Source organism: Sceloporus undulatus, chromosome 2, assembly GCF_019175285.1.
Source record: "Sceloporus undulatus isolate JIND9_A2432 ecotype Alabama chromosome 2, SceUnd_v1.1, whole genome shotgun sequence".
Classification (NCBI taxonomy): Eukaryota; Metazoa; Chordata; class Lepidosauria; order Squamata; family Phrynosomatidae; genus Sceloporus; species Sceloporus undulatus.
In genome coordinates, this window is record NC_056523.1 from 19,016,129 (window position 1) to 19,043,519 (window position 27,391).

Below are 27,391 nucleotides of genomic sequence, written 5' to 3' on the forward strand. Positions count from 1 at the left end.
TTTTCGGGTTACGAGAAAAAACCTCGGGCGCTATGCCGCCACCGGAGGGCCAGCGAGAGCTATTTTTTCCATTAGCGGCCTATGGATTCAGGTTACGAGGTTTTCGGGTTACGAATTAGCCGCGGAACGAATTAATTTCGTAACCCGACGGTACGGTACCACTGTTAAACATAGAGATACTCCAGGTCTGTCAAAGACAGATATCAGGGAAAAGGAAGCAAACCTTGGCAGACTGGGAGTTACATTCCCCTTGAGAGATACAGACCCATAGCTTGGATACACTAGATTCAGCTTAAACCTGGATGTTGAGTTTCGCAGTGTTTGCTTGGACAATTAAGTGTGCCAATTGCACTCATTCCAAGAAATGTCTGATCTGGGCATGTGGCACATGCCTTAGTTACTTCCTCGTTGATTACGTTACACACTCTACATGGAGCTGCTCTTGAAGAAGTTTGGAAACTTCAGCTGGCCCTAGTGTTTGCCATATCCCACCTGTGGGGCGGGACTTTCCGGTTTGGGGGGGGGGCCACATGGTCCCACCCCGGTTTAGCCCCTCCCCTGGGACACTCCACCCCAGCCAGGCCCTGGAGGCAGCTCCACTTCCTCCCCATGGCTGTGTGCCACCCTCCCCGCCTCCCTGCCAGCTTAGCCTAGAGAGCAGGTCTTCAGGACACCTGCCACTCGAGTTATTTGCCAGCCCACTTGGTTATATATACCCTGCAAGGGCCTTAACTTTCCAGGTTACAGTGAGAAAAAAAAAAGGCCATCAATCGTTCCTGTTTCACTGGGAGTCTCCAATGCCTCATCTTTTAAATGTATACCAACTCCGTATTGTTGTAATTCTTATCACCGGATCGTTTTTGAGGCCCTACAAACACTTTCCCTTGTAATATGCAAATTTCTCCCAAAGCTGACCAATGGGAAAGAAGCAATCAGCCCTCCTCCACTTGGGTGGGTTTCAATGCTTAGGAAGGAAGAGATTTTGCCTTGCAAGTTGCTGGTAAATAATGAAGGCTTTGGGGTAGCCAAGGCTGCAGAAGAATAGTTTGACCCCCCCCTTAAACCTCCATGCTCAGTGCTATGGGATTCTGGGAATTGTAGTTTCTGTGGCACCAGCACTTTTGCAAAAGGGAAGCTGAATGGTCCCCAGAGGAGGCGGGGGCAGAGCCTCTTGCCAGCAGTCTTTGGTGGAAAGAGAGGAGGCTGTGGTCCGGCCCCTTCCCTTGGCTCCCTCCCTCTCCTCCTCCTCCTCTCAGAGCAGCCCCACGCCAGGTGAGCGCTCATTCACTCTCCCTGGCTTTGTCTCTCCCCCCCCCCCCCTTGCACTTTGGACCCCTTTACTGCAAAGCTCAATGCTCTGGCTTTGGTTGTCTGTGAGGCATTTGGCCTTCTCTGTCAGAGAGCTCTGGTGTCCACAATAAACTACAATTCCCCGGATTCCATAGCACTGAGCCCTGGCAGTCCAAGCAGTGTGTTTTGACACAGAGATCCTCCAAATGGAATCCAGTCCCTAGCTTTTATATCTCTCACACACACTGCACGGATAATAACCCACTTGAGACTGCTTTAACTCAGTGCTTGGGAATCCTGGGACTAGTGTTTGGGACACATCGAAACTTCTCTGTCAGTGATGCTCTGAGGCCACAATAGACTACAATTCCCAGGATTCCCCAGCACTGAGCAGTCTCCAAACTGGACCCTTTCCTCAGTGTGGATGCACCTGGGGAGGAATTCTGGGCACTGCAGTTCAACTACGTTTGGAGGGTTAGGGACTCCCTGTCAGAGATGCTCTGGAGCCACAGTGTACTACAATTCCGAGCATTCCCCAGCACTAACCCAGGACAGTTAGTCACTTCCAACTGGATTATTTCCTCAGTGTGGATGCGCTTTGGTGAGGAACTCTGGGCATTTCAGTCCAGCATTGTTTTATTTCTGCAGTGTATTTTGGACCAGAGACAAGGTGACCAGGCATCCTCCTCCTTTTCCAGGACATGTCTCCATTTGGTCATGGCTAAGAAGCATGGTTTATAATTACATTGGTGTTTTTAGCTTTTATTTTTGGCCATGTCCTACAATTTTTTTGCTTGGGTGCCCTACATTTTTGGGTGAGGGCATGTGGTCACCTTGGTCAGAGAGCCTTCCAGGGGTTAACTGCCCTTCTGCTGTGGTGCTGGAACACCACCATTCCCGAATTCCCATAGCGTTCAGCCAAGACAGTTAAAGTGGTCTCAAACCAGATTATTCTCCAGTGTAGATGCAGCCCAAGCCTTTGCTTCTCTTCATGCCTGAGATTTCAAGCCAGCCTTGGCACCACACCAAACTACAAATCCGAATTCCATAGGAGGAGTTGGAGTGATGAAGTGAAACGCAGTGTGCAGCAGCCCTAAGTGTGCTTAATGCAGTTCTTAACATGGTGCACCTCTTGCCTACCGAATCTCACAAGACTTTTTTGTTTAACAACTGTCCCCATTAACTCCATTTCTATGTCTCCTTTATTTAGTGGGGGGACAAGACCAACCAAGTCAAAAGATAAGGAAAACCAAAGTCCCTTGAGCATGTTCTACTTGCATGCCCTGTTAATCCATCATGTTCAGTGTTAAACCCAAGGGTTTGGTGTGTGAATAGCCTCTGAATATGCAAGAGCAATGTTAAAATAAAGCCATGTTTTCATGCTCCAAATGTGCTGTTTGGAATGGGGGGGGGGGGGTGGGCAGAAAGGGAATACATTTCCGTGATCTGTCTACGAATAATGTCAAAATGTCCTCCTTGTGATCATGCCTAAGAAACATGCATTTATATTAACATTTCTAAAAAAGCGTCAATTTTTTTTGCGTGTCCTCTATTTTTAAAAAATGTGTCCTACATTTGAAAAGTTTGTCCTGCATTTGTCCTACATTTGTCCCGGTTTGGAGGTCCTCCCTTATGGCACCCTAGCTGGCCCCAAGAACCATAGTTGGATGTGGGGAACATACAAACCCTTCCTACAACAGCTTAAAACTGGGGGCCAGTCCATCTCAAGTTCAGTTCAAAGTGAGGGTTATAAACTTAGGATCCTCTGCTGCTTGAATCTGGGCTCTCTTCCCGAGATCCTGCCCAAGGTCTCCACATCTTCCAGGAGAGGAGCTTCTTTGACTCATACCAGCCTGGTAGGAAGTGGGACAGGGTCTTCTCGTGCTCACAGGAGGTTAGGTGGGGCCTCTCTTTGGTTTCTTTCCATTGGCAGACATTTTTATTTAAGATTGCCCATTGACTTTTATTGGATGTTGCAAAAATATTTTTTTAATGGTGAAACTGTCATTGAGCCTAAATACCCTAGAGGGAACAGATCCCATCTGATCTTGGATGCTAAGGCAGGGTCAGCCCTGATTAGTTCTTGGATGGGAACCCACAAATAAATGAGTGCTGTAAGCTATATTCCGAGGAAGGAATTGACAGAACCACCTCTGCATCATTCATTGCCTAAGAACCCTATGGAATTCTTGGGGTCCGCATAGTCATAGACAATTTAAAGCACACATATAACACAAACACAGTTGAGATTGTTAGTGCTAGGAGCATTAGCAGATAGCTCTTGTCCACTAGCACAACAGCACAAAGATTACTCGACGATGTTGAATGACATCACGATAATTGAGATCATATCCCATGAATAAAAAGAAATTCTCCCATCGTTTTTTATTCACGGGACTTTCCTGTAAATAAAAGCAATGAGAAGTCTTCTTAAACGGGATAATAATGCTATTATCGCAACATCACCTGATAATCTTTGCGCCCATTGCACAATAGTGATGGGCGGCATCCTGTTCTGCTCTATCAGTTTTGCCCATAGGAATATCACCAGAGATTGTCTTTATTTTCATTATTTTAAGTGCATTTTAAACTATAAATTAGAGCCACAGGATTTAAGCACATTTTCACAAGACCTGGGTGGGATATGTGTAATAGAATGTCCCTAGTCTAAACTTACCCCCCCACAAAAGGTGTATCACCTTATCAGTCCTTTGAAGATTTTATGGCCATGTTTACAATTTGTGTATTCCGGATCTTATCACATTTTATCCCACGCCCTGTATTGGCAATATTCCTTTAGCCTGTCTCTTTAATATCCCTCTGTCAGGCATCAGAGAGGAAGTGGGTTGAGACTCACAAAAGCTCGGCTAAATATAAAATGCGTCATCTAAAGGTGCTGCTAGATTCCGCCCCCCCTTTCCCTTATGTCGATTGACACTAGATCTGGGAAGTTGAATTAGCTCAGTTAATTAACTCTAGGATCTTTCCCTGTTTATACGAGGTAGCTAGATGCAGGATTCGCGCGACAAAAGTATTCAAATTAAATTGATATTGGGGAGTAACACACACACACACCACACGCACACGCACACACTAAAGCAAACCGTTCACTCTATCACATCACCCAAGAAGCTCAGGAATAAAGGGATTATCTGTGGATATGGACAGAGACCTGCTCATGGGTGATAATTACTTGAAGGAGTGTCTCTTTATGATGATGGAAGTTTCAAGACCCAAGTCATATGGAGGGACTGGGAAGGTGGCTGGTCAGAGTGACATGGAGAACACTCAGATTTTGACTAGCACACTAAAAGAAGGATTTTGGGGTCCTTAAGTAGAACCAATCCCTAGCCCTGAATAAGATTTTTTTTCTATACTTCAAAGGGATCCAATCTACACAGCAAACCTTGCCTTCGATGTAGATAGATTCAGTGGTGATAATTGTCAACTTTTCTTTCTTTCTTATCTAACTCCTCCTACCAAGGGGGCTCCTCAAGAGATCAATTCAGCACGTTGTTTTTCTTTGGAGCTGCTTCTGACTCCTCTCAACTGGAATTGTGCCATCCATTAGAACAAAAAACAAAAAAGGAGAAAGGGAGTGCAAGGGGTCAGAGGCGCACAGGAGCAGCAGCAGCAGCACGACATTGGAGCAAGCAGCAGGCCAGACAGACATCTGGGCTGGCAACTCTGATGACGCAAGATCCCCGACTGATTTCTCTTAAAATATGTTACCCACATAAAGTTTACTGGAAGATTGTTTTTTGCCAAAAGTATTACAAGCACAGACCACCCTCTGCCCTTCTTGGTAGCCAAAAGTTCACTTTGGGAGATGGAGAGGTCGCCTTCTCAGCAGAAACACTAAAATGTGTACACACACACACTCGCCCATCCCCGGCTTAGCATGAGATCAGAGAAAAAGAAGACGAGACATTAAAAGTGGTGGTATGATGACACATGTCTTGAAAAGTGCCCTCTGCCTTCTGCCCCCCACTCGAAGAGGGCAGCAGGAGAAGACCCTCCCAAGCAAAAGGTGCCCACCAGCTGCCCACTCCCTCACTGGCAGGGGGCATTCAGAGGAAGTGTCTGTGTGTCCCTGTGTGTGTATGTCAGGTTACACGTGTTCGCACACATCCACAAACATTTGCATAACAGGGCGTCTCAACCATGTGTGTCACCCAGTGTGGGAGGGGGGAGGTAACGGCTTTGGGGCGGAGCCCAAAGAAGCCCTCCCTCTTGGTCCGGCACCAGCTTTACTTTAGAGGAGTGGTCCCAAGCTGTGCCCTTTAAGAGATTTATTTATCTATTTATTATTTGCAGTACTTCACCACCCCACTTCTTAGCCCATGGCTTCAGAGCGCTTACTTTTCTTTTTATTAGACCAATTCCCTGCCCTCCGGCTGACAATCTAGTAAGACAGACACAGAAGGAGAAGGGAATGGTGGTGGGGAAGGGGTCAGTTCATTGGTTCTTCTCTCCCCTCTGGGCCATGGCAGAGGGGCTGGACTAGAGGGAGGGCTCTTTAAAAACAAATCTCTTAAAGGGCACATTTGGGGACCACTGCTTTAGAGCAGTGGCTTTAGGCATGATAACCCAAACTTGGACCCTCCAGCTGTTTTGGACTTCAGCTCCCGGAATCCTCGGCGCAGTTGGCTAAAACTGGCTGAGGCTTCTGGGGTTGAAGTCCTAGAAACCTAAATGACCAGGTTTGTGAAGCACTGCTTTACAGTAAAGCCAGTAGCTCACTAGGAGAGCGGGCTGGCTGACACCTGCCCTCAGACGCCCGCTCCTGCTCCGCTCGTCTTTACTGCCCCTGAAAGCCCAGCCAACCGCCTCCTCGTGGAGCCTCTCCCCTCCGCTTTTGGCCCCGCCCCACCGGCCTTCAACAAACGAGGTCTCCACCGCCTCGCTCAGAGTCACGCAGAAACAACGTCAATACGTCACTTCCGCCGAGTCCTGGTCTCAGGGCGCATGTTGCGCACCCACCCCGCGGGAAGGAGGGAAAACAGGCCGCCGTCTTCCCTAAAAAGTGAACGAGGGGAAGGGCAGGGGCACCAGCTTACCTCCCCCCCCCCACATACACAGGCCCGACTCCACTGGGGAAAATAGGAGGCTTCAAGTGTAGCGGCTGCCTTCTCTTCCCCATTACGCCAAGCTTTTGGGACCTACCGGGACTAGAGCTGTTTTCAGTCCGAGTGGAGCTTCTGTTGCCGCCCAGCTGCCACTCTAATGGAAAATGAATGGATTTATACCTTGGCCATCAAAAGACTCCTTCTGCCAACAGCATAGATGAACACCTTAGATCGTTGGTCCTCATATTAGGGGTCCTGGCCAAGGAGCTTCACATGGCCATGCTGGTCCAACACTATAGGCTGCGATCCACACGGGAGAATAATGGATTCCATAGCAAAGAGCCAGCACGAAGAGTTAAGCGGTGCCAACCCGGTTATTTCTCCCGTGTGGATGCAGCCTTAATGGCCATATGAGATTTTTCCCAGCCCCTTAGTCCTGCCCAGAATGGAGGAGAAGATGGTGGAAACGCCTCCTAGAGGAGAAGGCTGAAATGGAGGACGTTTTCTCGGTCTCCTTTCCCTCCCGGATCCCCCCTCCTCCTCCCCCTCCTCACCGCCAAGGAAGCCGAGAAGAGTGGGAGCCTTCGTGCTGAATCCGTGCGCTACCTGCGAAGGAGGAGGAAAGGAAGAGCAAGCGGAGCCCACGGATATTTAAAACAGAGGCTGCTCCTCCTCCCTCCCTCCCTCTCTCCCTACTTCCTGGACCCACAACTGCCAATCATAGATTTTATTTTCTTCCACACACGCCCAATCTGAAGTCTCTATCGTTTATAAAGCATGAAAAGTCCTCCGAAGGGAACAAGCCATACTCCAGAATAATCCACTTTGAGCTGCACTGGCTCCAGGCTAGGACAGTTTTTGGGAACCGTGTTCTGTGAGACATTTACTCTCCTCTGTCAGGAGAGCTCTGCACAACGACCATAATCCGCAGTCAACCACCTTTCCCAGGATTCCCTGCACCGAGCCCGTCTTGCTGAGATGGATCCGGTTTGGCCACTCCATTCAGTTTTTAAGATCCAACGATAAGGGTTTCTCTTTTTAAACAATCCCAGCATCCTTCTCCGTTCATAACCTTTTGCCAAAACCACTACTTTTCAAAAAAATCCATCATATTGCCTTTCTGGGCCAAGCGAAATGCACAAAATCACAGTCGTTTGTATTTGTTAAATAGCCAAAAACAGCTCCCCCTGAACGCTTTCTTACTTTTCTGGAAGGTCCAAAACACACTGCAGAATCATCCAGTTTGAGATGTTTTAACTGCCCTGGCTAAGGCTGGGGTAGGGGAATCCTGGAATTGGAGTTTATTGTGGCACCTGAAAGGCGAAATGACTCACAAAACAAAAACTACCGTTCCCAGGTTAAAAGCGGTCATCAAACTGGATTATTTTCGCAGTGTGTTTTTGGACCTATAAGCCTCTCGTTTGCAAAGCAGCGCAGAGCTTTGTACACAACCTTCCTTATCGGAACCCTGCCCAGTGTCAAGTAACTTTCCCAGCGGCTCTCTGCTCTCAAAGCAAGAGAAATCCCGGAAAGGGATTGGGCTCTCCCTCTGCGACCTGTACATGAACATCCCCAACCCACCAAACACCGCGATCCCTTTACTGGCCATCCAAAGTGATAAAATAGAGAATGCAAGCTTTCCAAGCCTCTCTGACTCTTCCTCAGGCCGCTGACCCTCATCCCCCGGCAATGCTTTCTTGGGAACGGAGGAAAACTCTCCAGGAGGGAAAGCGAGGAGGGAGGAAGTGATTAAAATTGGCATCCCCCCTCCCGCCCTTGGTTCTTCCTTGACTGCGTGGTTTCCATTCCAGCACTTTGGCGAACCTTTCCCTGGGTTTTCTAGGCATGATTGGTTGAGATGCGTTTCCCTGAGGCTGAGAGAGTGGGACTCGCCCGAGCCAGCCCATGGGTTCTAAGTGGATCCAAAACACACTACAGGAATAATCCACTTGAGACCGCTTTCACTGCCCTGGCTCAATGCTAGGGAGATATAAATATAATAATAATAACTTTTTTATTTATATCCACCCTTCCTCCAATCAGGGCGGCTTTTACAACAAGATAATAATACAATCAGGTTAAAATACTGTACACACAAAATAAAACACTTACCAAAAACAAAACCAACAGTAAAAAAGCCCACTAGCCCAGCCTCTTGGCCACGAAAGAGGGGGGGCCCACAGGATTTTAATTCGGGAATGGCCTGTTGGAATAGGAAGGTTTTAAGGTCAGGGTAGTAGACGAGCGAGCGGGAGCTCTGTGGGCAGCGCATTTCCAAAAGGGCTGGGGCGCTATGGAAAACGTCCGCTGGGGAGTAGCTGTCCCAGACGTTCTGAGGGTGCGAGGCGGAATGATGGAGAGAGGCGGGTCCTTTAGATATCCTGGGCCCAAAGCCATTTAGGGCTTTATATGTAAATTACCAACACTTTATATTGAGCTCAGACAGCGATGGTGCCATGTCTGCACCCTTTGCAGCTCCGAGTTGGGTCTAGGTATAGGGATTTAGTTTATTATGGCACCAGAGCTCTCTGGCAGAGAAGGCTAAAGTCTCACAGTTCCCAGGATTCCCTAGCACTGAGCCAGGGCAGTTAAGGGTCTCCAACTGAGTTGTCTCTGCAATGTGTTTTCAAACGAGGTCTTTTTGGATTTTCATCTCCTCTTGTCTAGGGCTTGGGGCAGGCGGGGGTGTGGGTGGGGCATGGATGCTTCAATAGGTCTATACATAGATATTTATGGATGCATCAAGGGTATAACATATATGCCTATGGACACACCAGGCCCGATTTGGCTGCACCCTTGGCCAAATGTTGGGATCCTCTGGGGGTCCTCAATCACTGAGGGTTCAATCCCGAGTATTAGTTTCCTGCACACCTTGAAACAGACAGATGGGTAACCATGTTTGTTTTTTTTTGGGGGGGGGGAGTTCGGGCATGTGGCCAAGAGTTTCCTTCCTGAGGGGTGACAACTACACACACACCCGTTTTTATGACAGAAGAACTCACTGGCTCTTTCAGATAAAGGTTGCTGGTGTTTATAAATGTGTACGGTGTGTATAAATGCGTACAAATACAACCTCTCCCTATATTATAGCCTCTGCTTCGTCCACTAAAATCAATCGAGTGAATTCTTAGCTGCCAACCATGTTCTTTTCTTCACTAAAAAGCAACCAGAGGTCTCCAGCCGTTTACAATGACTCTAAAGATCCTTAGTAGATACTGAAATGTATCCATTTCGGTCAGTCCCATTCAGTTTTAACATCCCAGTGATAAAGGTTGTTCTCCGAGACCCTTCTTCATTCCGACCCGGGTGGCCATCCCCCTTGCATTAAGAGATACAGCCTCTGTACCAAACCAAGAAAGAAATCCAGCTGAAAGGGACTGGCTGAGCATCCCAAACCCACAAAACAGCAACACTCTATTGGCCAAGTTCAAGTCTTCTTCATCAGACAAACAGGGAAAGAATATGAATCATAGAGTTGGAAGGGACACGCACGGGCCCTCCAGTCCAACCCCTGCCATGCAGGAATCCAGATCAAACCATCCCCGAAAGATAGCCATCCAGCCTCCGTTGAAGGACTCCAAGAGGGGAGACTCCACTACACTCCGAGGGAGTTGTGTTCCACTGTCGAAACAGCCCTTAATGCAGGAAGTTCCTCCTAATGTTCAGGTGGAATCTCTTTCCTGCCAGCTTGCATCCATTGCTCCGGGTCCTAGTCTCTGGAGCAGCAGAAAACAAGCTTGCTCCCTCCTCAATATGACATCCCTTCAACTACAGTATTTAAACAGGGCTATCATATCATCTCTTAACCTTCTCTCTCCAGGCTAACATCCCCAGCTCCCCTAAGGCGTTCCTCATGGGCAAGTTTCCAGACCTTTCCACCATTTTAGTCAACCCTCCTTGTACATGCTCCCAGTTTTCTCAATGTCCTTTTGAATTGTGGCGCCCAGAAACTGGACACAATATTCCAGGTGGGGCCAACCAGGCAGAATCAGAATGGCACTCTTACTTTCAAATGGATCTAGACACTATACTTCTATTTATACAGCCTAAAATCGCATGGCCTTGTTACTGCCGCATCACTGTTGACTCCATGTTCAACTTGTGGTCTACTTGGACTCCTAGATCCATTTCACATGTGTCTCCTTAGCCAGGTGTCCCCCATCCTATATCTGTGGCATTTCATTTTTTTCGCCCTATGCAGTCGGCCCTAGTGGAGTACTTTACATTTCTCCCTATGAAGTTCATTCTGTTCAGCTTTGGCCAGCTTTCTAGTCTATTCAGGTCATTTTGAATTTTGATCCTGTCTTCTGGAGTATTAGCTACTCCCCTAATTTGGTGTGGATTTCAATTTGATAAGTTTGCTCCCAATTTTTTCCTCCAAATCATTGATAAAGATGTTGAATAGCACTGGCCAGGACAGAGCCCTGTGGGACCCCACTGGTCACCTTCTTTCCAGGATGAAAAAGGTGCCATTGTTGAGCACCCTTTGGGTTCCGCCGGTCAACCAGTTACAAATCCATGTAATAGTTACTTGTTTTTAGCCCACATGTTTACAACGTTGTTTGCAAGAATGTCCTGGGGAACTTTGTCAAAGGCCTTACTGAAATCAAGATATACTATATCCACAGCATTCCCTTCATCTACCAAGCTGGTTATTTTATTTAAAGAAGAGATTAGGTTGTCTGGCATGACTTGTTTCTCTGAAACCCATGTTGACTTTTTGTGTTATGGCATTGCCTTCTGATGTTCACAGACTCTCTGTTTAATGATCTGCTCTAGAATCTTTCCTGGTATTGAAAGAAAGAAAGAATCTTTCCTGGTATTGAAGAAAGGGGAAAAATTACAATGTTGGAGTGTATGTCTACATTTTATCAATGTACAGGAAACTGTCCTTTGAAAATATAGCTTACCTCGGAGGCATCATCTCTGCTTTGTCGGGGGGCAGACCTGTAAAGAAGGAGCTCCTCGTTGGTCCAAAGCAGATAAATTCACCTCTAGTCCTCTTCTCTTCTGTATCTAAACTTGTCAGGAGTTCCTGAACTGCTCGTCCTTGGTAGCCAAAGAGGGAAATGGTCAAGCCGGAAATGATCAGAGAAAGGCTCTGGAGAGGAAAAAATACATGGGGGTTGGGTATATCACTGGTTTCTTTTCTGGTTGATGAATGAACCTGTATATTATAGCCACCACCAATGAAAATTGATTCAGAATGTAAGTAATTAAGAACAGTTCATGAAAAGCAAATAAACTGTTTTACCAAAACAAGAAGTAGAAACTCTTCCTAATTTCTGTCAAAATAGGAAAAAAGAAATGTAGCCACCTTCACATGGGCAAAATTGGAAGTTTGGAAGCACACACACAGAACCCACGCATATTCTTACCCTCCATCCAAGGGCAATGATTCCATTTTAAAAACCTGACAGCATTTTGTAACAAGGAAACCGAAGGGCAATTAGTCTGGAGCACACACTATAATCAGAATAGGCATTAATTATAGTTTTGCAACTAGATTTTACTCCAGTCCCCACCCACATTGCTCCAGAAATGAAGCATTCCGATGCCACTTAAATTGCCAATGCACGGTTGCCACCAGCGAATTGCTGGGTTTGTAATCTTGAAAGGCACCCAAATCTCTCCGCCTGGGACTGTAAATCATTGCTCTGAATTAGCCCCAGGCAGAAAAAATGCGAGGGCAGCTATAGAACGGTTAACAGCCAACTGGTTAAGGCAAGGCACTGCAGAAAACACATTCTTTAAGGTACTGTGAGGGTTGTTTACCCCCCCCTCTCTCTCACAGCTCTTCCTTTAGCTGGTTCACCCCCCTCTCCTCCTTCTCTCTCCTCCTCCCCATTTTTCTTCTCCACCTCAGCACATAATAAGAATAATGATAAGCAAGCTTTAATATCCATGCATAGTTGGAAGAGGCCTTCACAGGGAGGATGGGATAGTGATGCAAAAGGGAGTCGAGATGCCCAGGTCCTGTGCTCCCCGGAGAAACAAGAAGCCTCATAGTAGACTGATAAGGAAAGTCTGGTTATAGATTTGTGAAAGATATCCTCTGTTTGTTGGAATGTCAAAATGCTAGAAAGCTTGCTCCCTGTTTTTGTCGGGGACACAGCTTGTGGTGAAAATCCCTTATGTTCTTTTGCATTGCAAATAGGCCATCTTGGATCTGGACTACATGTGAAAGGGATCTAGGAGTCCAAGTAGACCAAAAGTTGAACATGAGTCAACAGTGCGATGCAGCAGCCAAAAATGCCAATGCAATTTTAGGCTGCATCAATAGAAGTATATTGTCTAGATCAGAGAATTAGTGCCACTGTATTCTGCTCTGGTTCAGGCCCCCCTGGAATATTGTGTCCCGTTCTGGGCACCACAATTCAGAAAGGACATTGAGAGAAACTGGAGCGTGTCCAAAGGGGGCGACAAAAAATGGTGAAAGGTCTGGAAACCATGCCCTATGAGGAACGACTTAGGGAGCTGGGGATATTAGCCTGGAGAAAAAAGGTTAGAGGTGATATGATAGCCCTGTTTTAAATATTTGAAAGGATGTCATATTGAGGAGGGGCAAAGCTTGTTTTTCTGCTCCAGAGACTAGGACCAGGAGCGATGGATGCAGTTGCAGGAAAGGAGATTTCACCGAACGTTAGGAGGAGGAACTTCCTGACAGTAAGGGCTGACCGACAGTGGAATAAACTCCCTTGGAGTGTAGTGGAGTCTCCTTCTTTGAGGTCTTTAAGCAAGAGGCTGGATGTCCTCGTTGGGGTGCTTTTGATTTGGATTTCCTGCATGGCAGAATAAAGGGGTTGGACTGGATGCCCTTGCGGTCTCTTCCCATTCTATGATTCTATGATTCTATTACTCTATGAAATCTCCCAAAAGGGATTCAGCTCTACGATTCTTCGAGGAAGAGAACCAAACCCCTCCCTTCCATTATTAAAAGCTACCACAAACAAAACTAACCCTGTATACACTGGCCACCGTTAATTTTACTATGAAACATGTGAAGAAGACAAGCTGACTCTGCGGAGCAAACAACCAACAAACCCCAATTATTGATCCAGATGTGTCCACTCATTTGAACCTGTACTGATTTCTGCAAATATTTACTTTTCTAAATTATGGATTTGATTTGTATCTACCTGTCTCCTCAGGAAAAAAGAGGTTATCACACAGAGGTTTGATAAACAGATGTTCTGAAAACTAGAAATACAAAGCTACACCATTAAACTTAATGAAACACAATGATATCAAACAACAGTCCTTCTAGAAGCGTCGGTTGTGTGTGTTGTGTTGTGTGGTGTGTGTGTGTGTGTGTTGTGTAGATGTTTACCGGAAGGACATTGCTCTTTGCACTTGTCACATAGCAGAAAAAAAAGTGTGTCTCTTTTCCCTACCTTCCTCACACTTTGGAAAGGAGCCCAGCTTCCTCTTTTTCAAAAGTGTAAAAGGGCCGGATCAGTGTCTTTGAGCTTCAGGAAATGGGAAAGAAATGCAAGGAGGGGGGGGGGGGACCTGTAAAGAACAGAGGAGGGAAGATTAGTGAAAAAACTGGGATATGGTTTCAGTAGCTAATTGTAAAAACTTTTTTTTAAAAAACCAAACCCAACAATATTGTTGTAGCACATTCAAAGGAACCACTGTAAACAGACAACATACTTTGTGGGAATGCGAGGGTTTTAACCAAATATGTGAATGAAATACTGATAAATTACCCTTCCTTGATCCGGTTCTCCCAGGAGGGCCTTCGTGATTTTGCAAAAGATCACAAAGATTGAATACTGGACAGAGAAATCCCATCATCGAAAGGGACAAATGGCGGATTCTTATTAACGCAACCACTTATTTTGCACAGAAAGCGACCGTGTCAGCAGAGAAATATCAATTTTCTGTGCGTGAAGTAATGTTTTCTGCTCAAAAATGCCATGCCAAAATGTTGCACCACCCTTGAAAACTTATTTTCTGTGTGTGTGCCTTGAAGTCCTTTCCAATTTCATGGCGATTCTTACTTTGGGTCCCCTTGGCAAGTGTCTCTTCATACTTGCTGTTACTGTTGAATTTTCTAAGACTCCACGTTTTTAATTTATGATGCTTTAATTGATTTTTTAACTTTTTTCATCCTGTTAATTTTTTAACGGTCCTTATTTTAACCAAGGTCCCAAAACACACACTGCAGAAAATCATCCGGTTTTGAACCGCTTGAACTGCCCTGGCTCAATTCTGGGAACTGTGTTTTGTGAGACATTGAGCCTTCTCTGTCAGAGAGAGCTCTGGTGCCACAATAAACTCCAATTCCCAGATTCCCTAATAGCCCTGATTCAGGGCACTTCAAGAGCGCTGAAAACACGGATTATTTCTGCATGTGTGTTGAAGTCACAAGAGAATAATAATAATAATAATAATAATAATAATAATCTGGACATGTTGGGACGTGCTACTGATGTAGGGAAATATACAGAAAACCAGGATACACTGTACATTGAAAAGATCAATAACAAATCAGAGCAGAGCTTGGAAATGTTAACCCTTTGGACTAAAACTGTCAAAATCCCATCAAAGTAACGCCTCCAACTTCGGCTCTAAAGGCGCCCCTTGAACTCTCTACTTATTTCGGATGAAAATAGCTTTTTAGGGAGGTTTGCCCAACCTTTCCCTGTCCCTCCACCGTTTGATAGCGAGGCGGATTTGCAACATTTCTCAAACAAACTGGAAGGATTGACACGCGTGTCTGATGCGTTCTCATTCAAACACGTGTTTCCTCCCTTGTCGTCCTAAATTAAAACCTCTGGACCCAGAAAGCAGTTTAACCTCAAACGAATAGAAAGGAAACGATCTCCTTCTTCCTTGAAAATAAAGAAACACATAAATAAATAAAGACCAAACATTCAGAGAGAAGCGCTCTATCAGAAACAAAATGCCTCCAGAAATCAAACCTGGAAACGATCCCCGGCCGCCTTTGCTTTCATAGGAAAAAGATAAGAGAGGATAAAAGGAAGCCTCCCAGAAGAGGAAGATTTCGCATCAAATCAATATAAACAATTAATTGTATATCAACTTTTTTTTACACTTTTTAAAATGAATCAATTTGAAATTAATGCAATGCATTGAACTCCGAAGTGCTTTTGCCCGTTTCTTCCTCTGCGGTCCCAAACCCACCGCAGAAATAATCCAGTTTCAGACCGCTTTAAGTGCCCTGGCTCAATGCTAGGGAATTCTGGGAACTGTAGTTTTCTGAGACATTGAGCCTTTCCTGTCAGAGAGCTCTGGTGCCACAATGAACTACAATTCTCAGGATTCCCTAGATTCCCTGAGCCAAGGCAGTTAAAGCGGTCTCAGACGGGATTATTTCTGCAGTGGGTTTTGGACCTGAAATGTAGCCTTCAGTTTCCCACTCAAGTCCTAACAAGGGCTAACCCTGCTTAGCTTCCAAGGTAAGAAGGATCGGATGTCTTTGGGGGAGTAAAGCTCAGGGTACATTCGTTTTGCTAGTTTGTTATTCCGGTCTCACTCCAGTTCCTCTCTGAAAATGATTCTGGAAGTCCTCCAAGGGGACAAAGCTGCCCTGGAAAAGTGGAGGAAGCGTCTGCCTAAAATCCACCGAGTCGCAGATAAGACTCCTATTGATCTTAGATCCAATTTCGGACCAAGTCAGAGGTTTTGTTTGCGCACCAGTCAACTCCATTGGAGTCGGGTCATTCTTGTGTATTTCTAGGGTGTCCCAATCCTCTACGATCTTAATCGGTTTTATTTTTATTATTAGGCAACCGAAACTGCATCTACACTGGATAAATAACCAGGTTTGGCCCCGCTTTAACACTTTCTGGCTCAAGGCTATGGAATTCTGGGAGTTGACAGAGAGAAGTCTAACTCCCAAAGCTACAAATCCCGGAATGCCATCGCCTTGAGCCACGGCAGCCAAAGCAGTGTCAAGCTGCATTATCTCTTGCATTTTTATTGTAAGCCGCCTCGATCTGGATGGAGAGGTGGGGTGAAAATAAAGATTTAATTTTTAATTTTTATATTTTCTCTTCAGCACAGATACAGAGAACACACACACACACACACATGTGTCCCATTGACAAATACAGTATATGTGCTTGGTAATTTGTTTTCCCTAATCCACATTTCTTACACCAAATTAGGAGGAGCAGTTGAGGCAGAAACAACGAAACGCATAGCTATAGGATGCCCTACAATTCAACCTTCTCTCCGGGAGGGATTTCCAAGTGTCCTCCTTTTGGAGCAGCACGAAAGAGCATGGCTATATCTCTATCTCTATGGCCTGTTGCAGACTGCCAAAATAAAGCTGCTTGGGGTCTCTTTGGAGGTATGCTATTTAAATGATGCATGGGTCCTAAGAGTCCGGAGGTCGCGCCAAAGCCACACTCCATTTCTAAGGACTGGAGTGCAGCTTTAGTGCAGCTTCCGGATTCTTAGGATGCATGCGTCATTTAAACAGCATACTGTACTTCCAAAGAGACCCCAAGCAGCTTTATTTTGGCAGTCTGCAACAGGCCAAAATCTCTCTCTGCCTATCTTTTAACCTTGTAACGTCCTCTCTTTCTGCGGAGGGGCAGAAGAGCCCAACTCCGGGGGGGCTGCCTCCAAAGGAAACCTGCGGTGCTTGTTGTTGTTGTTGATGATGATGTACGCCTTCCATTGGTTTCCAAGTCGCTTTAAGGCGACCCTGGCGGGGGCTAACTTCTGCAAAAGAAAAACGCCAAGGGACCCCCTCCCGTTGTCCTCCTTCTCCTCCTCCGGAGACTTCCAAGGAGAGGAGGAGGAGGAGGAGGAGGAGGAGGAGGAGGAGGAGGAGGAGGAGAGGTTCCGGTAGGTAGGAAGGAAGGAAGGACGGTTGCCAGCAGGCTTCTTTCTTTTTCTTTCCTTCCTTCCTTCTTTCCTTTTTTTGTTCCTTCTTTTTTTTCTTCCTTCCTTCCTTCCTTCCCTCCCTCCTTCTTTCTTTCTCTTCTTTCTTTCGTTCTCTTCTTTCTTTCTTTCTCTTTTTTCCCTCCCTCCCTCCCTCCCTGGAGAGCAGGCTGTCAGCGGCGCCAGGGCTCTGCTCCCATTGGCGGCGGGGGATCAGCCGCAGCGCCCTGCTCCGCCTCCTGCCCACTTCCTCCTCCCCAAGAGCGGCCAGAGTCATTGGAATTCTCCTCCGCGCCGGGCAGCCCTCCTCTCCGCTGCCGTCCTCAGGCGACCTCCTCCAGGGAAGACTGCAGGTAGGGGCTCCGCGGCGGGGCAGTGGGGCAGTAAGCGAGGCAAGGGAGGCTCTGCCGCCCAGGAGCCCTTCCGAGTCCGAGAAAGAGAGAGGGAAGGGAAAGGCAGGGCGCCCCTCTTCCTTTCGCCTTGCTCCTCTTTGGGGAGACCTTTTCTGGACCGCAACGCCCAGCATCCCCCTTTTCTGTGCGGTAACTCTGCCGGGCGGGCTAAGCCCCAAATGGGGAACCTTGGGCTGGCTCTCTTTCTCCAGCCTCTCGCTCCCTCTCTTGGCTGGGGATGATGAGAGATGAAGCTCCCCAGCCAGGGCTGCTGCCCAAAGGCTTCCCAGAAGCAGCCCCAAAAGGGGGGCTGTGCAAGGATGAGGGTCCTGCCACTCCCCCTGAGCAAGCTCCCCTCCCTCCAAGCCCAGCAGTGACCCAGTGAGAAGCCCAGCAGAGAGCGGGGGGGGTATGTGGGGGGGGCCGCTATGGGGACACGAGGAACAGAGGGCCGGGGGGATATTCTGACCCTCCCTCCCGATGAACAACAACAACAATAACAAATGTTATTTATATCCCGCCTCTCCCTACGGATCGAGGCGGGTTACAACAGCAAAATATATATCAATAAAACACATAGTACACACACACACACAACCAAACCGTCCTGAAGCCCCCCCCCTCCCTTAAAATCAAACAGTACCACAATGATACAGATTAAAATTGATTAAAATATAAACATAACCGAAGAGCGAGAGACATCTTGGGGCAGACAGGGGCTATCCATATCAGAGTAGTCAGGAAAGTCGGGACTGTACTAGAATCAGGGTCAGAGAAGGCGTGAGAGTGCGGAGACTGTCACAGCTGGGGAGAGAGTGAGGGCAAGAGTCAGAGAGAGAGAGAGAGAGGATTGTTTGTTTTAGGAATAGACAATAAAATCCACAAGCAGAAATGCTGCCCCATGGATGAGCAGCGGAAAAGAAGGTGCCACTGTATTCACCTTTTCTTGCAAAAGCCTGGCCCTGATGGGTTACTGGGTGTCTCTGTGTCTTCTCTTCCTCCTCCTCCTCCTCCTCCTCCTCCTCCTCCTCCTTTAGGGACCCCAAGACCTCTCTGCTGCCATGGGCCTTCTGGGAATGCTTTGCAGAAGGCTTACAGTTACAACCCTCCTCTTTGGCATCACTTGCTTGGCCTCGGAAACAGAAGACTCTGGCACCAAAGACTGCCAAGCACCACTGCATGGTAAGGAGGATCTGGGTTGTGGGTGAACCACTTGGGGCCTTGGGGTACACTCCTCCCTCCATAGTTGCAGCTTTGATATTTGTGGATTGGGTTATTCACAGATTTGGCTAATATGTCCTCTATGGGAATATCTAGGTCCTCCAGTGCAACTCTATGGTCAACTTTAACCAAAAGTTGCACTGAAAGACCTAGCGATTCCTAGAGAGAGTACTCTACTAGGCCTTTGTAGCTCCTCCTGTACAGTTCTATGGTCAGTGTCTGTCAGACGTTGGCCACAGAGTTGCACCAGAGGACCTAGAGATTCCTAGAGAGGTTTCCTCTCATGTAAAAACATAGTGTTTTTGTTATTTGGTTTTTTTTCCATAGTCACAGGGGTCTTGTGTCCCTAACCCTAGTGAATACAGAGGGGCAAGTGTACTCTCCATAGACACCTGTCCAAGGAATGAGCCCTGTCAGAGGGGCTTTCCTTTGTGTCTTACCAGTAGGAACAGTATGTTCACAGGTGGGAAGAGGGCCTTCTCTTTTGTGGCACCTCATTGGGGCAATGCCCTTCCCAGGGAGGCCTGACTCAGGCCAACATTTCACCATCAGGGAAAAATGGCTGTGATTCAAGGATCTGGAGTCTAATCATTTCTATCCAAGTTGTGTGTGGACATGATTTCAACTGTTGTAATTTAATAGGCAGTTTCACACTTTAGACACTTCAGGTGCATCTACACTGCAGAAATAATGCAGCTTTACACCACTTTAATTAGTATAACTTCAGCCTCCAGAATCCTGGGATTTGTAGCTTTCTGAGGCACCAGTATTCATGGTCAGAGAAGGTCAAGAAGACCTTTTAAAACTAGAAATCCCAGAATTCCATAGGAGGGAGCTACACCACTTATGGTGCTATACTGCATTGTTTCTTCAATTTTTTTTAAACTGTCTTATATTTTAGAGTATTTAAAATGATTCTATTATGTGTTGCCCTGAAATCTTTGGCTACATACAATGTGATACAAATACTTTAATCCATTTTTAAAATTAAAGATATGCTCTCTGCTAGGCAACAATATCGGAGTTGTTTCAAGTCAGCCATTAGCAAGAACAAGAGACATCAGGGTGTCCTACATTCTCCTATTCTTTCAAATGATGTGTCACCTGCTTTCAGGTGTGGCATGGTGAGATTTGCCACAAAAATGGTGCTGCATTACTGATGATGAAGGAGGTGTAGGCGAAAGAGTGACTATATTTTCTAATAGCTCCCTTGGCTGCTGTTTTACCTCTGCTACTGTGGCCGTAGTGGTGTGAGAGAGTTGGATTCTGGGGACCAGGGTTCAATTCCTAGCTCAGCCATGAAACCCACTGGGTCAGCTGGGGCAAAGTCGTGGGAGGCTTTCCACGCGAAAGGAGTCAGTTCTCAAGCAAAAGGGACTCGAACTCTGGTAGTTTTGCGAACTTGCTTCCTCCTCATTGGCCTCCCATTCAGCCCAGATTCCCTGCGCACTGGCTGCTGCATCCCCTGGATGACCCTGCATTGCCCCCACTTTAACCTTCCAATTTTACCCCTTTGATAACGTCCAGAGTGGGAATTAATTCTCAAATAAAACATGAACAGGAGGAGGCTGTAATATAGAATATAACATACACATGAAAATTTAAAATCACCTATACATACCTGTCAGTCAAAATAAAAAGATGTTGCTTCTTCACATACGCCATTCTGTGGATTAACCCACGAAAATAATTCCATAAATCCAGGGATAACCACTGATCTGTAACTGTCCATTAGATCTGTACAATTTATCAAGTTTCTGGCTGGTGGGCTTTATTGGCTGTGGGTCCATCTGCAACTAACTGAGAGCTGTGATCCAGGGACAAGCAGGGTATGGAAACTCTAGCCTTCATGGTCCCAGATAAGCAGTTAGGATAGCTGGATTGGACTCCTTCCATTCTGTTTGTTATAAAATTATGCCTGAAAAAAGTGTTATATAGAATCCAATGCAATGAACAGCTCCTTTGGATGTCCCAGGACTGTTTAGCAATCTGGAAAAAAGATATTAAAAAATACGGTGAGAAAAACAGTGGCGAGAAAAGAGAAAAGTGATCACAGAATATTATTCTAACCATGATTGATTTTGCTTTGCTCTAACTTCCAATTCACTGGGAGTTTTCAGTGGCAGCTAAAGGCTTCTGTTTCAGTAAGCCAGTGATTTAGTCCAAATTTTAAAGGATCTATCAGCACCTTAGTTCAGGCTAAAACACAGATAAACCAGCCCACTGGCATGGTGTTTTTCAGTTTTATATATATATATATAAAAACAGGGGTTTTGAACTTCAACACCTGAAATCCAGAGCCAGCTTAGCTAAAAGTCACGAATTCTGAAAACCAAACTCCAAAATAGCTGGAGGGTAAAAGTTTGGGAACAACTGCCCTAAAGGTATCATATCCTACCTGAACCTGAAAGTTAAGTGGGGCTAGCCATGCTTAGGACTTGGATGGGAAACTACCAAAGGGCTGTTGGCTCTCTTTTGGAGAAAGGAACTGGCAAAAAAATACCTCTAAGCACCTAAGAAAATGGACTCCCCAGTACAGTCTGCATCATTCTGTATCTCATTGCAGTCAGACCGCTCTGTAACTTTGATACCAGGGGGCAAATTGCAAACAGTGTCCCTCATTAATGTATCTGGATAAGAAGCAATGTCCACAACAGTCTGTGCCAAAATAAACCTGTTTGAAAAGTACCACTAGATTTCTTTCCAATCCCTTTCCATTCTTTACTACGTATGCCTGCATTGTGTCACTTTGGGGAGGGAGAGGGCTGGGCAAACTCCCCCCCCCCTCCAGTGGTTTTGGACTCCAACTCCCAGGCATCTCAACCAATTCTCAGGAATTCTGAAGTCCCAAAAGCTGGTGGACCAGAGTTTGAGAACTATTTCAAGTGTACAATAATTCTACAAGGAGGTTGCTTTGTGTGTTGAATGACATTGGTTTAAGTTTACACTTAGACATGTTACAGCTGTTATTGCTGTGTGCCTTCAAGTGCTTGCTGACTTATGGTGATCCTAAGGTGATCCTATCATGTGGTTTTGTTGGCAAGACATGTACAGAGGAGGTTTGCCATTTCCTTCCCCTGAGGCTGAAAGAGTGTAAAGTGCCCAATGTCATCTCATGAGTTTCCATGGCTGAGCAGGGATTCCAATCCTGTCTCTTGAAGTCCTAGTATAGAGCTTAAACCACTACAACCACTACACTGCTTACACTGAGATACTTCCAGAAACTCTTATGCATACCTACTCAGAATTAAGCCCATTGAGTTTAATAAAATTGATCTGCTATAAACTTTCTAGGACTGAAACACTGCAAAACTGGCTTTCAAGTCATCTGACAACATGATAATTCTGAGAGTAACAAGAAGGAACATAGAAAGCTGCCTGAGCCAGATTAGGGGTCCATTTTCCCCAGTACTGCCAACTCTGACTTGCAGCAGCTCTCCATGATTCCAGGCAGGATTCTTTCCTAGTCCTACCTGGACATCTCTAGTATTCCTTAGGGGTTTCATGTGCAAGTATTAACTAGACCCACCCTTGCTTAGCTGCTCCTCACCATGCTGGCTGGGTGACTCTGGAAATTGTATATCCCTGCAGAAAACCTTTTAGGTTCTGATGCTTTGGACTGGAGAGTGAGGTTGGCTCCATTCCACTTCATGCTGCTCCCCATTAGCCCATTCATGGAAGTCATAACTGAACAAGACTACAATGTACATATTCTTTAGTAGCACTGAAGTGGGAGAAGACATGGCTTCAATTTTTTCTCTCTGCTGTTGTTACTTGTGATACTGTAATTACCGTAGCCTCAATTTGGCATGAAAACATGTTCTTCAGTGCTAAGTGGTCTTCCAAATTGTGCATTTCCAAACAATGGTATTCCAGCCTATCAAAGTTACAGTGTACATTTCTAGTGTAGGCATGAAAACCTAGTGTAGGCATGAAATAGATGGGCCAAAAGGTCTGCTGCTGGGCTGCATTGGGGGCATGGTGTTTAGATAATGCAAACCACCAAACTGCATGGAAGCCACACTGGGGCTGCATAAGATGGCCCAAACTCAGCTACAAAGGGAGAGGAAAAAAACCCACTCCTTTGGCCAGCTGGATTGAAAACCACAGTGGTGGCCCAGATCGCGACTGGGTGCATGCTGTCACTGTAGCCCCGGCGCAAATTGTGCTGGAGCGGCAATGGTCCACTTTATTGGGTCCATCTGCTTGAAGCTAACAAATCTCTAAAATCAGAATACACTTGTTTAATGTAGCTGTCACAAAAAGACAAATGTTTGAGCCTTAAAACAACCTCATTAAAAAATCTAATCTTATTTCAAAAAGATAAACCCATTGAAAGATTAACAATATCAAAAGCATTGATTATCATAATAAAGAACATCTTCTTGTAAAATTTTTGAAGGTCTGTGATAGCAGCATAAGAAAAGGAAGCAACAAACACATTTATGTCTGTCGGAACATGCCAGAACATGTCTCAGAGTGAAATAAATTTTCAAATAACAGCTTTCTAAAGAATAAAGTTTGGAAGAAAGGTTAAGAAGGTGCAAAGAATTATTTAAGGAGTAGATTTGCTTCAGGCAGTTGCCTCACTAGGGAGGCGTGCGAAGTGTGGCTCACACCAGGTGACACCTTAAGGGAGGGTGACACCACTTCTCCCCAGACACCTACTTTTGGGCAGAAATGGGCTGTGGCATTCATCTGCTTCCCTTTTAAAAATTGTAGGAATGGGGTGAAGCTCAGTTGGAGGAGAAAAGTGAAGCCCTGGAATTTTTCCAAATTCAAATTTCATTAAAAAAATTTAAAAAATTGAAATTTAAAATTTTTAAATTCTTTTTATATTTTCTTTAAAAACATCACATTTTAACCAAATCTTCACTTATGAATATATAAATATATTTAGGTTGTGCATATGCTATTGTAATTTGAAGGTATAAATGTAAGTTAGCTAGTTGTTTATGTCACAACTATTAGCATTACACTCAGTGCTATATGGGAATTATGATTTAGGAGTAACATTAGTGCAAAAATGGCATTGCTAAGGATTCTAAATGGGAGAAAGCAAATGGGGAGGGTGACACCATGAGTTACTGCACCAAATGACACCAACCCTAGGGATGCCACTGTCTTCAGGTAGTATAGAAATAATTCTTTCTTCTTTCAGTTTAGTTTATCCAAACCTTTGAAACAGACTGGGAAATGAAAAATCCTCTAAACTAGTGTTTTTATTCAAAGTGTATAATACCAGTGCTAATGTTTAATTACTTTTTGTGTGTGCGTGTTTCTTTGAAAAAATTATTTTACATTGTGTATTACTATTTGTTCAGATTTAATTATAAGTAATAAGTGGGACTAATATTAACTAATTCTTATTTTCAACTGTCTCTGAGAGCACTTTGTATGTTTTATTATGTATATTCATAATACTGTTTTTTTTATCCATGGATTCAAGTTTCCATGGCTTGAAAATATTAAAAAAAAAGGATAAATTCCAAATAGCACACCTTGATTTCCCATTTTATATAAGAGACACCATTTTGCTCTGCCATTATGTTTAATGGATTTTGTTATCCACAAGAGATCCTAGAACTAAATCCCAGTGGATAACAAGGCCCCACTGTATACATATTATGAATATATTCATAATATATTCATACATTCAGATTTAACATCTGAATATAATATATTCATTATATTATATATTCATAGAATATATTCATATATGCAGATTTAATAAAAATAATAAGCAAATTGGATTGAAAGATGTAAACCATCTCAGAGATTGCTAGTGTGAAAAAGTATTAAAACATGGTTGATAAGGCCTTTTAATATATAAAATAATGTTACACAGTATAAATATAATAAGCAGCAGGGACGTAGCCAAGGGGGGGTTCTTGGGGTCCGGACCCCCCCTTCCATTAGGAAAATGAATGGTGTGTGCTGCTGCACCACCACACTCAAGCCCCATTATAATGGTGGCACTTAGTCTGGACCCCCCCCTTCCTAAAATCCTGGCTACGTCCCTGTAAGCAGGATTCTAAGTTTTTTTATTAAAACAATGCAAAAAAACTGGATTTTTTTTGTGTGTGAAAAAAAAGAATTCTAAGTTTTTTAAAAACCTTGTTTAAATGACATACAGTATACAACTTGAATCATAATGCATACAGAAGCATTTCAAGGTCAGGAGAAGAGTGAGCTCATGGGAGAGGGATAAGTTAGGAAAGTAAAGTGCAGTGTTCAGTATTCTCCCAGACCACCCTTTTTCTGTCAAATCATATGTGTGGAGAAAGTAAACTGCCTCTCCTGGACACCTCTAGGAGCAACAATTCACCATTTAAAAGTTTGCAATACTGTAGTTTCAAAACCAGAAATGGAGATCCAGCCACTTCGAGGTTTTTCTTTTGTTTTGTTTTTGGTGGGAAGCTTTTAGGCAGTCTGTGGAGACCCTAAAACCAGAGTGGGCAATTTAATGTTGTCAGAACTCCCCTGCATTCATATATTCACTTGTCATTTATATATTCATTTGGGGGTTCTGTCAGAGGGATTATTAGTTTAGGGTTTGTTTAGATATTATTTGATTAAGGACATAATGGGTTGATATATATTGGCTAGTTAGAATGTACTAGAAGGTGATGGATAGATGGCTAGCTTCTGTGCTTGCTTATTAGGATTGGAATGTTACAATGTTAGGGAGTTACCCAGCCAGCCAGAGACTGCTCTTGTGTTGGGAGGGGTGAGTTAAATGCAAGTTAATGCTACTACTTATAGGCTGTTATAGTAATATGTTCCTGATATTAATATATGTTGTTGTTATGCTTTATATGCTACCGTGTATGTTGGGTTGTGGGATGATGGGATATATAACCATTCTTACATATACTCATAGGTTGTTAAGGTTTTATATTACTTAGTTTAGTAGAGAGGGCTGTCCGGGCTTCAAGGCCACAGGTGCAAGGAGGAGATAACACTTGGTGAGAACTTAATTGTTTTGGGAACAGGCCGGAGAGGCCGGACGAGAGGACACTACGTCATCTGGGTGGAGATTCCTCACTGCGCGAGAAAGACTGATCCAATTAATTAACTTTATTGCTTAATGGGGGTGGGTCTGCTCGTGGGACTATATAACCCATCTGTAACTATGTATCTTCATTCCTGACAAAGAAGTCACTTCTGTTGCCTATACCTTTACCTTTCAATAAAGCTGTTACTCTTTAGAAGCACAGCCTCTTGTTGTTTGGGGGTGGCAATTGGGAGCCTGACAAATGTCTACCAGAAGAGGAAGGTTATAACTAAATGCTACCAAGCAGGATGCTGGGCAGATCTCTTGTGGGAAGGTGTTCCACAGGCAAAAGGGTCACTAAGGAGAAAGCTCTTTCTCTGGTCACCACCCATCACCAAATTCTGGGCAGACCCTCCAAAGAAGGTTTTAGTAATCAGGCAGGAGCATATGGAAGCAGCTACTCCTTAAGGTAGATTGTCCAAATCCATCGAGGGCTATAAGGTTAACACCCACACTTAGAATCAGACTTGGAAACTCACTGGGAGATAATTCAGCACTGCAGTGACTTGGAGCAGCAGGCCACTTGGTTATAACCTGTTTGCCACCATGTTTTACTCAACATTAATTATGCCATTGTCTGATATCTGATATTTGATTTGATATTTACTGTTTGATCTTTTTAATTTGTTGTCTGCTTTTTAATCTAATTCTATCTATTGTTTTATATGTATTTTGTAGAATGTACGCCATTGACAGGTTTCATTTTTATTGATTTTATTGTTTGTATGTACAGTGCTATGTAAATCTACAGCGCTATACAAATAAAGTACACTGGTGCCTCGGGATACGAAATGATCGCGTTACGAAATTTCCGGGATACGAAAAAGTTGGATTGGCAAAAACTGTTTCGGGTTACGAAATATTTTTCGGGTTACGAAATTCATTTCGGCGCAAAATTCAAATGCTATAGGCTTTCTAGTGCTAACGGAAAGCCTTTTCGGGTTACGAAATTTTCGGGTTACGAAAGGAATGGCGGAACGAATTAATTTCGTAACCCGAGGCACCAGTGTATAATAACAATAACAATGTTGACATTTTGCTTTGACAGGAACGTACAATCTGAGCATGCATGAAGATGAAAGTGAAAATTTGACTCTCAGCTATGATACAACACATCAGATAATATTCTCCAGATGTGACCCCCAGACGGGCAAAATAGAAGAAAAGGCTGTTGGTGATCCCATGAATCTTCACTATCTTGCAAATGAGACACGAGTTTTTCTGATCAATCAAATTTTCATGGTGAAGAATGCAAAAAGGAGAGATGAAGGCCTCTACATAATTTCATCACACAATCATGGAAGGTGGTTGGCACAAATAAATCTAACTGTTCTTGGTAAGTTTTGAAAAAAATCTCCCCAGGTAAAACCTCTGTAGTAGATAACATTAGAATATCTTTAGCCATAAGGATTATAGAGAGGGGTATATGTTTCTTTATAAAGAGCAGTGACATCACTGGCTCTGGTATCACCCAGTGCAGGGGGGCAAAGGAGCACATT

At 44.7% G+C, this 27,391-nt stretch overlaps 1 protein-coding gene across 1 annotated transcript in view; it reads right to left on the reverse strand.

Annotated features, from left to right (window-relative positions):
* LOC121922726 (C-type lectin domain family 2 member B-like) overlaps positions 1–13,796 on the reverse strand; it is a 28,363-nt gene extending 14,567 nt beyond the window's left edge. Inside the window, exon 1 of the mRNA XM_042452464.1 lies at positions 13,754–13,796. The gene's annotated coding sequence lies outside the window, so the exon portion shown is untranslated. The remainder of the gene's footprint in view (positions 1–13,753) is intronic.
* Positions 13,797–27,391: the final 13,595 nt, after the last annotated feature.